Source organism: Poecilia formosa, unplaced genomic scaffold, assembly GCF_000485575.1.
Source record: "Poecilia formosa unplaced genomic scaffold, Poecilia_formosa-5.1.2 Scaffold667, whole genome shotgun sequence".
Lineage (NCBI taxonomy): Eukaryota > Metazoa > Chordata > Actinopteri > Cyprinodontiformes > Poeciliidae > Poecilia > Poecilia formosa.
Window position 1 is genome coordinate 115338 of NW_006800606.1, and position 10876 is coordinate 126213.

The 10876-nt window shown below is 43.3% G+C and overlaps 1 protein-coding gene and 1 long non-coding RNA gene across 2 annotated transcripts in view; one reads left to right on the forward strand and one right to left on the reverse strand.

Annotated features, from left to right (window-relative positions):
- pcsk1nl (proprotein convertase subtilisin/kexin type 1 inhibitor, like) overlaps nt 1-10876 on the reverse strand; it is a 46858-nt gene that overhangs the window by 30608 nt on the left and 5374 nt on the right. The window lies entirely within an intron of this gene.
- Nucleotides 2050-4757, forward strand: LOC107834567 (uncharacterized). Its single transcript, XR_001660362.1, has 2 exons — nt 2050-2430; nt 2497-4757. It is a non-coding gene; the product is annotated as an uncharacterized LOC107834567 (long non-coding RNA).

The window sequence follows — 10876 nt, forward strand, 5'->3', positions numbered from 1 at the left end:
GCCCTCATGGGTGATCGGTATCGGTATCGGGAGGAAAAAACCTGATCGGCACATCCCTAGTATGCAGCGCTATTATATTACTGACGATCACACAGACATCTTCTCCCGCTCAGAGGAAACCACTGCGCATGTCTGGAGCTCCGCGTGCGAGTAAAGGTGGAGGCGATGGGTGACAACAGACACTAAGTCACGTTATTGCTTGGATTTTACGGCGCCACCTTAAGACCCTGAACTTCACATTTTAACAGAAAAAAAAGCGCAACGCGACTTGGATGTAACGAGTAACGGGACGGTTTAGTAGAAATGTAGTGAAGTAGAAAGTACAGATACTTACTGTAAAATGTAGTGGAGTAAAAGTAGAAAGTACCCATTATTAAATCTACTTAAGTAAAGTACAGATACACGAAAATTGTACTTAACTACAGTAACGAAGTACTTCGTTACTTCAAACCACTGGGCATCACTGATCTTGTCCACAGCTGTATTTATGCTGAGGGTGTGAGGATCTGCTGTTTTCCTCATCAACCAGTAGCATTTATCTGCGACAATGTTGGAGGGATCACGTGGCTCAAACACCTTGATGTCGTCCATAAAAGATGACATGAACTTGTTGGTTCCCCTGTTCATTGTCGTGGCTGATATTTTGTGAAAATCCGGCAGAAATGCTACACTAACCGACTCAGAAATACTCTGCAGAGAGTCAGTCGAAACGAAAGATGTTCTTAAATTCTTTTATATGTCATTGATTTAATATCTGAAATGTTTTAAGCAGTATATTGAGTCCTGTTATCTTTTCTTCGAAGCTAACCGAGGTAACCCTCAACATAAGTGGGAAGACATGCAGCTGAAAGACACGATGCGTTTCATCCTCAGGTGTCAGAAGCTGACTGCATTCAGAGCACCAATGAGGAACCACATGCAGACAGACAGAAACTGGACTGTGGTAAAAAAATGTTTGCAATCACTACTGCTTTGAAGAGAAATAAATTTGGGCCCAGTGATTAGGCGCATGTTTATTATCTAAAGCTTTTCCTCATTCTGAAGAAGAAAAAGCTTTTTTTTCCCAACCTGACAGTTTTTAATCTTGGTTTTTATTATTACGTTTCCACTACATGTCGAATGTATTTGGAAGCAAAGGTCTTACTTCATTAATGTTTGCTGACAGCAGGCACTCAGTGGTGCGGATGCATTTCCTTTTGTTGTAATTTTCTCTGCATATGTAGTGTCCATGTAAACGGCAAAACAGTCGTATCAAAAGCCACAGAACATTAAATTGCTTTGGCACAACAACCTGGACTGATCTGATTTCTTCAAAACAAACAGAGACCTGACTAGCAAACAGAATTGTGAAATAATTATTTTAGGACTGGATAGAAAAGATGACATTTCACATTGTGATGCCGAGTAGCAACAGGATGCTGACATTTTGGCCAACATTACATGATACTTCATTTGTAGGACTTAACAAAAGTAAGGTCCACAAAACTAACTAAATAGTTTGTGTACATCTATATTTCAACACAAATGAGAGAAAACTCCAGAACTACCTTCAGGTTCTGGTCCAGATGTTTGGGCCTGGACCAGTTCGGATCATCCAGAACTCATCCGCACCAGCAGTCAGAACCAGAGTCCTCCTGGTTGTGAACGGTCCAGACCTGCTGCTAACTGCTGGAACAGAACGAGAGGTGATCAGAACCAAAGTGAGGTTCTGGTTCTGACCAATGGGCTTAAGGCTGCTGTGTGGGTTAGAACCTCCAGGTCCAGTTGCTCCAGAACCAATCAGAGAAAAATAAGAGAGGGCATCTGCTCTTATTGGTCAGGAACCAAGAGTCAAAGACCTGATTGGATAAACCCAGAAGGTTCTGGAGGTCTCACCGGGTCAGAACCATCAGTCTGATCTCAATATTCTGGAGGAAATCTGGAAAAACTCAAAGTTAAACTGGAGCAAGATGATAACGGGGTTGGGTAAAGTCCAGGGTTCTGCGACCCGGTTCGGCTCTGGATGATGGTTCTGAAAGCTGAGATGTGGACCTGAAGAACGAGGAGAGACTCGTAGAGACTCGGATGAATCTTTATTTCCTGATGCGATTGTAGAAAACAACGTTTACATCAAATAAAAATATCTTCTGATTTAAAGTTTGTCGTCAGACCCAGAAAAATAAACGCAGACCCCGCCCCCTTACATCAATCAACCCTCCAGCCAATGGCAGCCGAGGAGGGGCGGGGCCATGCCTTGAGGAGTGACGACAGAAACATTTCATTGGTCAGCCCAGTCACATAGTACAGGTTAAACAGTCATGTGATCAGGAGCATCATGTATGTACAGAGAACGTTCTGGAGCTTCCTGTCTGCAAAGCATCATGGGACATAATACAAATATGGTTTTAGCTCCGCCCACTACAGTGAAGTAATAAAAGAAAAGATCAGCAGGTCAGAAAGAAAACTCCAGAACATCAGTGACACCAAGAGGCGGAGCCAGGGACCGAAGATCAGCAGGTCAGAAAGAAAACTCCAGAACATCAGTGACACCAAGAGGCGGAGCCAGGGACCGCCTGACCCACAGGAGGCGGAGCCAGGGACCGCCTGACCCACAGGAGGCGGAGCCAGGGACCGCCTGACCCACAGGAGGCGGAGCCAGGGACCGCCTGATGGCGGTGTCACATTTATAGACTTTAGTGTCGTCAGACGGTTCGTGGGGCTTTTAAACCCCATCATGGGACAGGAACTCAGGATGTTCTGGCCCAAGGGAACCGGGTAAACAGAGACTTTGAGGTTCTGCTGAAGCCTCCATCAGACCTCCTCAAGTCAAAACCAGACTTTTAGGTTCTGCTCAGCAAATACCTGCCAGGTTCTCCTTCAGCTTCAGCAGAGAAGAACATCAGACAGATGGAGCTAAACGGGTCGGGTCTGAATGGAGCTTCAGGTTCTGCAGATACCTTCAGAAGTCGGGTCCAGTTCCATCAAACAGAACCACATGGAGCAGCAGGAGGAAGTGCTGAGTTATCAGTGTGGAGACATTCTTCAGGTTCTGCTGGTGAGAGAAATGTTCTGGTCCACAAAAATGGCTTCTTGGTCGGACAGAATCTTCCAGAACCTCCTTCCTGCTGCTCAGGATCTTTAAGGCGACTTTGAGAACAAAATAAACTCGGATCTCTGGTAGAAAAATAGAGTCATGCTGCATTCAGGGACCCGCTGAGGCTGGGAAACTCCATCATCAGGACACAGGCGGCACCAGAACTCGGGCCAAAGGAACCGAACCTCAGAAATCCTGGTTCCTCATAAGGACCCAAGTTTCTGAACAGCAACAGGTTCTGATGGTCCGAGTCTGAAGGATTAAAGGTCCAAACGTGGCGTCTGTGACCCGGCTGTGTCCAAATCCAAGACCAATTCTGGTATGAGAGTCCGTCCAAGTTGGAGTGTCGGGGCAAGGTCAGAGGTCAGAGGTCAGATACATACAAGGATACCGTCTGAGCATGCAGGATAGTGCGTTCAGAGGATGCTGCACGTATCCTGCTCACTGATTGGACCGGTGCTCAGTCTGACCTTTCCCTTAAAGGTCAAAGGACAGATGCTGTGTGGGGAGCGGGTCCAGTCCAGGTGGATCTGACCTCTGTGACGTCAGACTGCAGCAGCCTCAGCGACTCACAGAAACACTATGAAGGCAACAGTCATGTCAGGTTACCGTGGCAACCACAGCCTACAACAGCCAGACGGTTTCTTCTCCAAACTGGAGAACCTCAGCATGGTGCGAAGATGTGAGCCCCCATCTCCATCATCATCCTCAGTAAAGAGCCCCTGCGGCTCGCTGAGCGTTCAGAGCCGTTCAGCATTTCGTCCATTTTTACTCCGACTCAAACATTTTTTCTTTTATAAACAAAGATTGAATTTCATTTTTCCTCTTGGAATCAGATTTTCCAGCTTCCAGCTCAGAAACTTCCTGAATCCGATCCGGTCAGAACCACAGCAGGCGGTGGATCAGAGTTAGTTTGACGTTCTCTGGACGGAAACGGTCCGATATTCCTGAAACTGGAACCCTTAAAGACCGTCGGAACCGCTCTACAGCAGCTGGGTTTGAGGTTCTGATCCGGAACAATCCAGACTAAGCACTCAGGTTCTGGTCCAAAAACATCAGTTTTAGCAAAGATCCATTGTGGATCAAGAAGTTACCATGGCAACCAGAACCAGTTCAGCGGTTCTGATCAAACCCACCTCAACAGAACCGACAATATTTACAGGTTTGAGTTTAGATCTGAAATCCAGGCAGAGGAATGTGAGCGCCCCCTGCAGGGAGGAAGTAGACGCTGTTCTGCGATTGGTCTGTTGCAGGGAAGGCATGGCCTTCAGCGCGGCCAATCAGAGCAGAGCTCGGTCTGTAAAACGGATCTTTAATCCGACCCAAGTCGGATCAGGAAGGTCTGCAGCATAAATAAACAGAAACCCAGAGTTCTGGCTGCGCCGACCTTTCCTCCCGGTTCTCAGACCGGTGCGGTGCAGATGAGCGTTGCCATGGTTACAGAGAAGTCAGTCAACCTCAGTCCGGCTTCAGTTTCTGGTTCCGGTCGGTTCCGGATGCTTTGGGTTCCCGGCGTCGTCCCCCATCATTCTGACAAAGACAAGGGCTTTAATGAGGATGAAGGCCGTCCACCTGGCATCGTCATCTTCATCATCTGGGTCTCCAGCAGGTGGCGCTGCACAAGCGCCTCAGGATTCGGTCCAAAGGGAGTCTTCGGGTCGGGATCAGGGCTTCTGGGGGCCCGGGGACAGAACCACCGGGGTGGAGAGTCCGTCCACGCTCAGCGCCGGGATGTGGATCTGGTTGCTGCCGTTGGCCGGAAACTGCAGAGGAACAGAGACGGGTCAGAACCAGAACCAGACATCTGAAAGGAATGGGTCAGAACCTGCAGTGGAGAAACAAACAGCTCCCCCTAGAGGAAGACCTGCATGTTTAAACAGAAACTCAGACCTAGAAAATATTAGTTTAGTAGATTTTTACAAATTCTCCCTTCGTCAGCCTTCAGCGCCCCCTGGTGCTCAACACGAACACAGCAGGGCAACATGTTCGTCTGTCAAGTTTGTAACAGAAACAATCATGAAGATCAGAAAACCTGCTGCAGGTCAGAGCCTGGCTGCTCCAGCAGGAGGCGCCACAGGTTAATATCTGAGCCAACGAGTCCCAGAGAGACTCGGATCAACCTGAACAGAACCAGAACAGAACCGGCAGGCTGCTGGAGGTCAGAGTGAACTGGACCTGTGATAACNGACATTTTGTAGTTGGCAAACTAAATATTTGTGAACAAACTAAATGTTTCCTGACTATGTGCAGTTGCAACTACAGATTTAGCTCTGAGCTAATTAAATGTTGTGTTTATAGCTACATATTTAGCTTGCTAATTAAATATTTACTTTTTAGAAAAAAGAACCAATTTTTTTCTCTTAGGCTAATTAAACTAAATTATTGCTGCAAATTTTTGATAGATGATGTCAGAACACAGCAAATTCAAAAGTGTTAAATGATTTGGTGTTAGTAGACTTTGTGTAAAAGCAGAGTTAATTTTACTCTAATAGTCACTTTCTGTTTATGTAACTATGGGGTGTATATTATTACTAGTTAAAATCCGGTGTTAAAACAAAGTGTTTCCTTATCAAATCTAGAGGTGTTAAAATAGAATCAGTAACTCTTGACCTCTGAACTCCACCAGCGGCTCTAAACTGAAGCAGTTCATTCACTGCCTTCGCCCAGAATCACAGGTTCCCACCGGAGCGACAGAAGCCAAATCATTTCAGGACTATTTACTCTCCACATGTCTGAGTTATTTACTGCGCTTGGTAAGTTACTTTTTTCTGAGATGGTTTATAACTATTATTTTGAGTTGAGCTCAGCCTGTATGACAGACGGCTCGGTGTTAGCATATTTAGCTTAGCATGCCGAATGTTAGTGGAGTATTTGTTGGAAAAATATCGAGCCGGTGAAGATTTAGTCAAATTCTTGGCTAAATTGAACAGATCTTTTCATGTTGAAAGCATTATTCCCGCTGTTGTGTCTTATCTACGTTTTGCAGCATGTTTTAATCCTTTTATTGCCTTTTTGTATATATTAGAACCAGTTTGGTTGAGGATGAATCTCCAGCTTAACCTCCCCCTCCTGATCCCTCCATGGATTCTTCGAAGATTCAAGCTCCAAAAATGATTATTTAAGTGTTAATATCTGTGAAACTCCACATTTCTGTAAGGAGGCTTGTTGTTAGAGTTGTAGTAAAAATGTATTCCTTCGCTCCATTCCTTATTGTTCTGTTGTTGTTTTTTGTTATGATCCAGAGTCAACACTGGCTGTAGTACTCAGAGACTGAAGACGGTCCGATGCAGTAGAGGAGCATGTTGGTGTCTCCGGCCAAACGTCACAAACAGCCCAACAACCTGAAGACAATCTGTTAGTGATGGACATCTCTCTGGTGGAGTGCAGGGAGGAACTGTCTCTTATGAACAGAAACATAAACTGGATAAGAAACGATGGATCTGAATATCAGGTTGGTCTGTTATGTACTGTAATATCTGGCAATCTACCTGTTAAAAGAAAATGTGCTCTATCAAATATTACATGAACTGCATGCATTGATACAGGCTTTACTTTCTCCACCTTGTACTTTGAACAATTTCATGCATATTGTATTGAAGAAAAATGTATGAAGCATACTGCATTTTGTATTGCCCAGCTGATATGTTAGACCTTTTAAAAAGCAATATGTGAATAAAAGCGACATGTGAAACATGCACATTATTCCACGTTGTAATATGTTTGGTAATTATGGTGCACATTTTGAAATAAATGGATTTGAGAAAATCATTGCCTCTTTATTAAATGTTTATTTTCCAAAGAATTTTTTAAAAGTTCAACACAACAAAGTACCTATTTAATATTAATTACAAATAACTCTTAAGAAGTTAAAGAAATACTCTGTGAGAGTTAATATTAAGATCTAACACTGAATTAGTGTCAGTAAGTGTTAAATTATTAACTCCAGCAGATTTGATATTTGACACTTTATAAGAGTTAAGGTACCAACTCTCCAAAAAGAGTTAAATTAACACTTTCTGGTGTGGACCCATATAGACACTTTAAAAGTGTTGAAATCAAATCTGACAGAGTTAATCTGGGCCTCCTGGATTTGCTGTGAACATTCAGCTTTCATCATGAAATGTTTGTATTTTATTCCTTGTGCAGTCGCCCGTATAAGGAAGATGCTGTGGCAGAGCGCAGCTGTTCGTTACGGAGGAGCTGGTCAGGTTACAGGAGCTCTGATCCCGTCTTTGGTTTTGTTTCTGATTCCTCCTCTTGGTTTTTGAAGGCAACATCCTTTTAGAGGGAGCGACACACAGAGCGCCGCTGACTGGTTTCACTTTTGAGGAGGCAAAAGCCGGTTATTATTATTATTATTATTATTGTTTGGTTATTTAAGGTGCTAGTCTAACTTTATCCCTTTACTGTGTGCAGGTTGGCCTGCTACAGTTTTAGTTCAGTTTCTGATCTGATTATTGATTAAAAGTGTTCTGGGTTTAGGGGGCTCCGTCCATGCTGCTCCAGCATAATGCAGTAGATCTTTGCAGTCTATCAATTTAGTCTTCTTCTGTGACTGTTTAAGTTCTATTGTAGCGGTTCTCAACATGGGGCGGTACCGCCCCCAGGGGGCGCTGTTTTTCCTTTGGGGGGCGTTTGGTCGAAGGTAAACTTTACACTTTAAATGCACAACAATACCAGTTTAGACTTTGAGCAACTTGGTAAAACTGTGTTGTGTAACATTAAACCATGTCTGGCTGCAACAATATACATGGCAGCTCTTCTTCTATTCAGTGTTTGTAGCTTCTGTTAGCTTCTGTTAGCTTCTGTTAGCTTCTTGGCACAGCTCTGTTCTCCTGCTACTGGTAGCTAAAATCACGATACCCTGACTTTGTGTCCCTCTGAAAAATGAACCATTTAAATAAAGAAATCCCTCCATGGTGACACCTCGATAGAGAGCCTTCATTTTATAGCGATAACACCGGAGCTGTAAGGTCTGATATGAAACTGGGGTGATGGAACAACACAGCACTTTAAAATGTCAATAATCAGAATACCGAAATTGTTTCCGTTGATTTAAAAGGTTTATGTCAGTCTGCCTTTTCCCCATCGATACGTTTCCCGACCGCCCTGCACCTTTGGGGGTAAAATAATAAAGACGCGCAAAACTGAAACAGGAGAAGCGGGACATAAAACGGAGCGACGAACTCGATGTGAATTATGACATAAAAACAGAGAATCTGACGCTGAACAGTGAAAAAATCAATATGATCAATAAAAAATAATACATTAAAATAAAAATAATCCGAAGTAAAGAGTAAAGCTATCCGGATCGGACCTGCTGCAGCAGAGCCTCCAGCCGGATTACAGACCAGAGAGGTTCTGAATGTGGACGTTTGCTCTGCAGACAGGAATCAGCAGCAGAAGCTGCATTCACAGAGTAGAGATGCTTTCTGTCCATAAGGCGCTTTCACAAATCAATCAATCAATCGATCAATCAACACATGATGTGAAACATGACGATTAGGAGGCGCAGCAGGTGATGAGTGAAGATTAATGATGGTCAATAAACGATCAAATAAATCTAACAGGAAGAAACTAAAGTGGACATAGCAATAAACCAGGAGAGGATAATAATCAAAGGAAACTAAATGGAAATGAATGAAGAACAAAATGCAAGAATNCAGTGGTGGTTTCTTACATGAGCAATATGGGCAAATGCCCAGGGCGTTATGTTTTTAGTGATGGCACGAGACCATCACACATTGTAGCACAGAAATGGAATATTTAATATTGGTAAAATGTATTAAGTATTTAATATCTAGGTTGTCAAGAAAACTGGCATGAACTTGTGAGATCTCTCTAGGTACACGCAGAAAGCAGGTTAAAGGCCTGAGGAATAACAGTGATCTTGTATATTGATTTAAGGATGATTAAAGAAATGAATTATAAAATACATATGTGTGTAATAGTTGGAATGATTGATGTTATGTGATTACAATGTCTGTAATGTATACTTGAAATATATAATCTGTATTCATGATCTGTAGTAACAGTAACAACTTAATTGTTGTATATTGCCAATAATTTCAGATAATGACAAAACAAATTGATTATGTTTCATGGTACATCATATGTTTTGAGTTGATTATGTTTCATGGTACATCATATGCTTTGAGTTGATTGTGTTTCATGGTACATTATAAGAGGACTGTAGATTTGAGTACATGAGAAGGAGACAAGAGTTGTGTCACAAAGTAATACACTGAGCTGGGCGGAGGTCCTAGAACAAATCCAAAAAAGGCAATAACTGCCAGATGGCCAACAACAGAAAAAAGAGAAGTACTGGAAAGGAGTTGCAGCACTCAGACAAGAAAAGAGGGAGGTTTGTGTATTACCAAATTCAGGGTGGAGCAAGGTTTGGGGAGGACGGGTACTTTCCTATGAGATACTCGGGAAGGATGAGTCATGAGACCTCTCCCATACACAACTATGGGCCAAGAGGGTTTAAAAGCCAGCGAGCTGGGGAGGAAACCGTTCTTTGTCCGCGGCGCTGAGGAGGAGACAACGAAAGGGCGCAGACTGAAGATCAGCAGAGGACCACACCCTGGGACCAAGGGAGAGTTGAAACTTCGCCCCGCAAAGAAGGGACAAGATCCATCAGCCCCCAGCCTTGGTTCCTGATTCGGCTGACCCCTCTGCCTCCACCCAATGATCCGTATTCTATTATGGCAGACTTGGAGAAAAGACAAAGGTCACTGAGTGATGAAGATCCTGTTCGTTTAATGGACAACGGACGGATCGACTTTGTTTCTTTTCTGAAAAGAGAACTTTGCTCCATCAGGACAGAATCTCTGACCAAGGACATCTGAGGACCTCAGCTGCCAAGATCAATTTGCCACCAGGTGTGAGTTGAACTGCCCCCAAGAGCCTCGCTTAGTGGTACTAGTGACACAGGTTAGGGTTAGGAAAGAGAATCGGTTATGATAGATTTTGATTTGATTTTATATTGTCACGAATTGTAATCTCTGAAAGAAACTCTGCTTGTTATTTACCCCTGCTAACGCTTGCATAATAAATTACCTATCAAAGATTAATAGAATTTGTGGACATTGAGATTATTCGAGTCAGTTTGATCATTAAGGGTTCTCTTGATAATAAGTAAAATTAACATACATGATTCCAGAGATGTGGTGGCTTCGTACTTTCCTTTGGTGAGTGTTAAAATAATGGCCCTGGGACTTATATCTAAGTCACTAAATCCAATCTAGCCAATAACAAGTGCACGTTATTTTCAGGAGGAAAGCTACCGTTAACAGGAGTGGTTGTTGAAACTATGCGGCAGCGAGGGCTACTCTGTTGACTGTTTCTCAACTGAAAAGGGCCGTAACTTCTGGATCTGAAGGTAGTTAGAGCTAGACGAGTTTTCTCCGCCGCCAGTTTAAACAGAATTTCTCTAGTAAACCTATGATAGGGTAAGACCCAGGTTACAGGGAATTTCCGGACCTGTTAGACAGAGAACTGGTCAGTAGTCAGTCGGTGGTGAGGTTAGGGCGTGGCTGGCTATTGCAGAATAACGAACAAGGTGTTCTTATGGGAATATGGATCTTTCAGATTATTCTGAGAAGCAATTTTGATCATATTTTACATTTTATTGTGTCATGTAGCGCGGGCCGCTGGTCTTGGTCTTGTCTTGGTCTCGGGTTAGGTGGTCTTGAACACAACACTGCTTTGACCTTTACTTTATTTAGCTTGGAGATTCATATTTAGAGTAAGCTGACATTTATATGAATAACATGGTGAAAATGAACGCCACTGTTTTTT